This window comes from Paramormyrops kingsleyae, chromosome 9 (assembly GCF_048594095.1).
Source record: "Paramormyrops kingsleyae isolate MSU_618 chromosome 9, PKINGS_0.4, whole genome shotgun sequence".
NCBI classification, from domain to species: domain Eukaryota; kingdom Metazoa; phylum Chordata; class Actinopteri; order Osteoglossiformes; family Mormyridae; genus Paramormyrops; species Paramormyrops kingsleyae.
Genome location: NC_132805.1, coordinates 12,006,662 through 12,012,904, shown reverse-complemented (window position 1 = coordinate 12,012,904; position 6,243 = coordinate 12,006,662).

The following is a 6,243-nucleotide window of genomic DNA, read 5'->3' as shown; positions in this document are numbered from 1 at the left end:
GACATTCACACCAGTGGCCTGCTGGAGGTCATTTTGTAGGGCTCTGGCAGTGCTCATCCTGTTCCTCCTGCACAAAGGAGCAGATACTGGTCCTGCTGATGGGTTAAGGACCTTCTACGGCCCTGTCCATCTCTCCTAGAGTAACTGCCTGTCTCTTTGAATCTTCTCCATGCCCTTGAGACTGGGCTGGGAGACACAGCAAACCTTCTGGCAATAGCATGTACTGATGCACCATCCTGGAGGAGTTGGACTACCTGTGCAACCTCTGTAGGGTCCAGGTATCACCTCATGCTACAAGTAGTGACACTGACTGTAGCCAAATGCAAAATTAGTGAAAAAACAGTCAGAAAAGATGAGAAGAGAAAAATGTCAGTGGCCTCCACCTGTTAAACCATTCCTGTTTTGGGGGTCGTCTCATTGTTGCCCCTCTAGTGCACCTGTTGTTAATTTCATTAACACCAAAGCAGCTGAAACTGATTAATAACCTCCATTGCTACTTAACTGACCAGATCAACATCCCAGAAGTTTAATTGACTTGATGCTATACTCTGATTAAAAAGTGTTCCTTTAATTTTTTTGAGCAGTGTATATGTATTGATTGCCCTTGCTTTCTCTGTAAGCATGGCTGATTTGAATATATTTGCATCTGCCTAGACTGTTCAAAAATATACTGGGGCAATGGTAACTCCTTATTTCTAATAATCCATAATAAAATTATAATTCATAATTCATCTGTGCTCCACAAAGTCGATGCAAGTCTCCTTAATTCTCACACCTTTCTATGTCTCCCCCTATGGGCCACAGATGGTAGCACACCTTACCTGCAGCCCCCATTTCCCACACAAGCTGTGATATGCACATCATGACATTCAGTATCTTGTTATAATGGATGGTGCAGTGTCTATGCTGGCTAGTATAATATCCATCCATTGATCCATCTTTCATAGCCACTTTGCCAGTACAGGATAGCTGTCAGCTTCGGAGGTGAACGCGAGCACGGAAGCAGGCGAACGAAGCCAAAAGGTCCGGTGAAGGGTTTATTAAAGGTAAAAGGACAGGTGCAGACAACGACGGACCATACAACGATGACAGATCTGGGGAATACAGACTGAGACTCGGACTAAATACACAAGACTAGGTAACAGAGAACGAGCTACAGGTGGGAACAATTAGGGCGAAACAGGAGGTAATGAGGTGGGCGTGGCACACAGCGGGAGCGGACGGAGCGGGGCGTGACAATAGCAGGATGTATGTAATTGCACAGCTCTGTCTCTTTTAAATGACAGGAAATTTTATAAGCAATAAAAAAATCAATGCAGTAAGCAGAGACAGAAACACTTCAAATACAAATCACACATAATTACTGTATATCCTTTTTACAGAACCAACTAATTAACACAACCTGGAACAGGGATAAGATTTGTTTTAGAAAGGTTTTCGATGTGTTTTTGTCCACGATCTGTTTTTACCCAATTTTTAAAATTGGCTTCTTTTTTTTTTTTTTTGTAACATGATGTCCTGTAAAAACAGTATTAATTCTAGAAGAGGATTATAGATTAACTGAGTCTTCAGGTTAAATCAAAGTTCTATGGTTTTTTTGGTTGTTGGTAATTGAACTATATGCAAAATTAACCCATTTGTAATTTCTCAAGACCAAAGGAAAATGTTAATATTTCTCATATAGAGTTTCAATCTAGGGGCATTTGATAAAAAAGCATTTTGATTTCACAATATTGAAAAGCAGACACAGAGTCATCTTGTGGCGAAACCCAGACTAGTTACGGTGGTGAGAGTGTGTGTGTATGTTGTGCCATGTGAGGGCAGGCCTCCTCTTGCAGCTTTTGTGTGTGTATGTTGTGCCATGTGAGGGCAGGCCTCCTCTTGCAGCTTTTAGTGCGTCAAGGGCAAATTTAGGGCGCAAGGACAGCAAATGCAAAATAACTGAAGCTACTCCTCCTTGATTTAAATGTCAGTGTGGTGAAATGAAAGTGCCATTGATTAAATGGAACCTGTTCCACTCCTGAAAGGACGATTTAATCCTAAATAATATCAAAACACCTCTCCTATGGGCCCCGTGTTCAGAGCTCAGAACGCATTGCTTTGTGTGCATAATATCACACTGCAATGCATTCTCACAGTAAACACACAAAATTAAAATCTGCATGACTATATTAAATAGCAAGTGTAAAACACTCTTTCAGTATAATAAATGCACTTCATTCATTTTTCAAGTGCATATCCAGTGCAGGGTCATTAAGTGTTTGGAACATGGGGAACAAAGCAGGAGAAAACACTGAAGACAGATGCCAGTCCATCACAGGGCACACACACACACACACACACACACACACACAGGCACCATAAAGCCAATTCACCTGCATGTGTAACTGTCCTAACAAAAACACATACCTGTATATACTGTAGAGCTCTTGTGAGGTCAGGCACTGATGTTAGTATAGGTATCAAGACATTTTGGACAATTCTATGCTTCCAACTTTGTGGGAACGGTTTGGGGAAGGATTTTTTCTGTTTCAGCATGACTGTGCCCCAGTGCACAGAGACAGGTAAAGAGCATGTGCTGATTATACACGACACCATGCCTCAGGGATTTGCTCAAGGGCTCAACAGAGAAGAATCACCCCAGGCATTCTTGGGATTTGAAGCAGCAACCTTCTGATTGCTGGCACAGATCCCAACCTCAGGGCCACCACTCCGCCCACAAGTGCACAGAGCAAGGACCATAAAGACATGGTTGGGTGAGTTTAGTGTGGAAGGACTTGACTGGCCCACAGAGCCCTGACCTCAACCCTATCAAACACCTTTGGGATGAACTAGAATGGAGATTGTGAGCCAGACCTTCACATCCAACATCAGTGCCTGACCCCACAAAAGCTCTTCTGGATTAATGGGCAAAAATTCCCACAGACACACTCCAAAATCTTGTGAAAAGCTGTTATAGCAGTAACTATACTGCTATATATGGACCAACTCCATATTTCTGGATATGGATTTAGGATGTGATGTCATAAAAGTTCCTGTAGGTGTAATGACCAGGTCTCCCAATACTTTTGTCCATATAGTGTACAGTATATGTAAAAAATGTTAAACATTGTACATGAGATAAAATAACCAAAGAGCCCCAGTTACACCAGTGACTAAACGCAATGAAACTGTAAACCCAGAAACCCAGAATCATCCTGAAACATTTTTTTTTTCCCGGAAAATGTTTCTCCAGCCCTATGCACACTTCCTGATCCAGGATGGCCTTGAAGTGAGCATGATTAAAGGCACATTGGTGAGGCCTGCAGAGATCAAAGTCACCTTAATGAGACAGATACCGATGTTCATCCTAATTAGCCAGCAAAAAGATGCCCCCTAGAGGAACCGCGAAAAGTAGGTAGTGGGTTATTCATAAGGTATATGAACAGAACTGCTCGAAAGTTTGTGAACCGCAAACCTGAAAATTCTAACAAGCTCTTTATTGTATATATCAGTCCTCCTGGATAATCGGAAATATTTTGTTTTATCTTTGATAACTGATTATCTAGTACATGGTTGTGGTGAGTGTGGAGCCATCCCAGAATTCACAGGGCACAAGGTGGGAGGCCCTGGAAGGGATGCAAGTGTATAGCAGGGCACACACTGGGGTCAAATTAGAAACACCTATTAATTAACTTTAATCACACTTATGAGAGGAAACCAGCACAATCAGAGGGAGTACACACAGATCCAGGGGCAGGAACGGAACCCAGATGGGAGGCTCTGCTGGTCGCACCAGAGCCCCACTGTCATCAAAAGAAAGTATGTGCAAAAAATAAATTACAGGTGCAATACTGTGCAAAAGTCTTAGGCAGCCAAAGAAAAATAAGTTTAAATGATCTTCATGCTGGTGTAAAACTATGCTATTATTTCTGTCAAAGTATGTTAACTTAGCCATTTCAGAACTGCTAAAATCACCCCAGTATTTGCAGCCCCTATCCAACACTCCTATGTACATTCTGACTCGACCACTAGCGCACCTTGTATAGCTAATTAGTATCTCATTGATTTTTTGAACTAATTAAATTACTTAAGTGAGCTGGCGGTGAATTTTAATAAAGACCTGGAACGGCTGAGGTGCCCCTGAGGAGAGGTTTGGGAACTGAAGCGGTGTTCATCTAGCCATCCAACTAGGCATCAGTGACTTTTTAGAGGACAGAAGAAATTCTTACTAGTTTTTATTGTGTTACTCTTACTTTGCAAATGTTCTAATGTTAAATTGTGTTATTTGTTCTGAGCAAAAGTACACTTACTACCCAGACAAACAGCTTTAAACGTTTGTTTTGGCTGCCTAGACTTTTGCACAATACAGACGCTCCTCTACTTACGAATGAGTCACGTTCCAAATGGCAGTTCGTAACTTGAAATGTCCGTATATTTTAAGGGTATACGCAAGTACAAAGAACTAGGGTGCTGGGAGTACGCACACTATGCCGCTGTGCGGCGGGAGTAGCGTCCAGAAGTCATACTAGGCGGAACTGGCGCGCAGAAAAAAAAAATTGATGTTGCGGACAGAAAATTTGGACTGAAAATTCGTAAGTAGGAAAGTTCGTAAGTAGAGGAGCGTCTGTACTGTATGTGCAAAAATACGTGGTGCACATGGTTTTTTAAGCATGATGAGCTGTGTAACTAATTAAAGAGCCAAGAAGGAAACTGGGGGGCCCTCTGCTATATAAAGCTAAGCTGAGTTCAGTGTGGTTTTCCCTTACATTTTAGCATGATGTACCATGGTTATCTAGCAAAATGTCAGAAGACTTCAGCAAGCATGTGACAAATACTCAGCGGCCTGGATATGGTTACAAACCCATTGCGAAATCTGAGATTCTTCAGTGTGTTATAAGACAGATTTAAAGTCATGGTGTCTCTGCCCACAAGCTTCGTGCTTCAAGATGGTCCCACTGCACAACAAAAAGAGACACAGAACTGCAGTACCAGTCAAAGAGCTGCACACAGATACTCACAGAAGGGGTTTCTTTATCTTTACTAACTCCTACAATGCTAAATAAAAGTGACATCAAAACAACATGAATGGAACTATGCAATCATTTTAAAGGGTAGTCAATCAAATATATGTCATATGTTAGAATCTTTAATGTAGCCACCCTTTGTCTTGTTGAAGACCCTGCACCATCTTGACATTCTCTAAAACACCTCCATGAGGTTGGGAATTGAGATCTTTTTTCAGCAGCACTGAAGGAGTTCTTCCATATTCCCAGCACCCCCAGGGTGCTTTTCCTTCACGCTCCAGTCCAACTCATCTCAAACACCTCTGTTCAGCTTAGGTGAGGTGACTGTAGAGACATGGTAACCTGCTTCATCCCTCTCCTGCACGGGGCCTGGAGGTGGGTCATTTTCTTACTGAAAAACAAATGATGGTAAGTGGGCTATATATCGACAGAGCTGCAGGCACCCAGATATACCTGATGATCACCTGCAGCTGCTTGTTCTCCTGTGACTCTGTGAATACCAAAGACATTCACATCAGGGTGACTAGGAGGAAATGCCTTCTTGGTGACAGGGAAAAAAGACCACGGTTTCATCTTAAGTTTACAAAAGCCCATCTGGATAATCAACCCAACAGAAATGACCCGAGACAAGCGATTCATGCAAGATGTGAATCTGGAATCGCTGAACCGGTTCTGTAAGCAAGAATGGGGAAAAGAATCCATGGCTGCTTTAGAATGTGTGACAGGTCTGCATCTACAGTGTTCATGGGCAATTTAGAGACTCTGAGGGGCAACCGAGGTACCCAGGGAAGCCAGCACACCATGTGGGGAAAGCAGGGGAAAGACTGAGTCGCCAAAACTCACGGTTGGCAGCAAAGGTGCTACTCATTGAACCACATTGCTGCAGTTTTTAAAACGTGAAATAACAGTTCAGGATTCAGGATATCCTAATCATGTTTTGGAGATCGGATGAAGATTTCAGAGAAGCATGCATGGTGAGAGGTCTGCATTCAAGCAGCGTTTGAGTTTCTGCTGGAATTCTGATTTTGGGCCAATAAGCTGGATTCAATTCTCCCCTTTAATCAGTAAATTGTACTGCAGAACACCAACTACCCCTTCAGGCAAAGCGAGGAACCATTTTAAAGAGTGATAACTTCTCTGTGTGTTGGGCTTGTTACTTAAGCTTGCAGCTTTGCAAGATCTTTGTTTCTCAAACAGCAGATAACACTGCTGATCGCTGTAGCTTTTGCGGGGGACA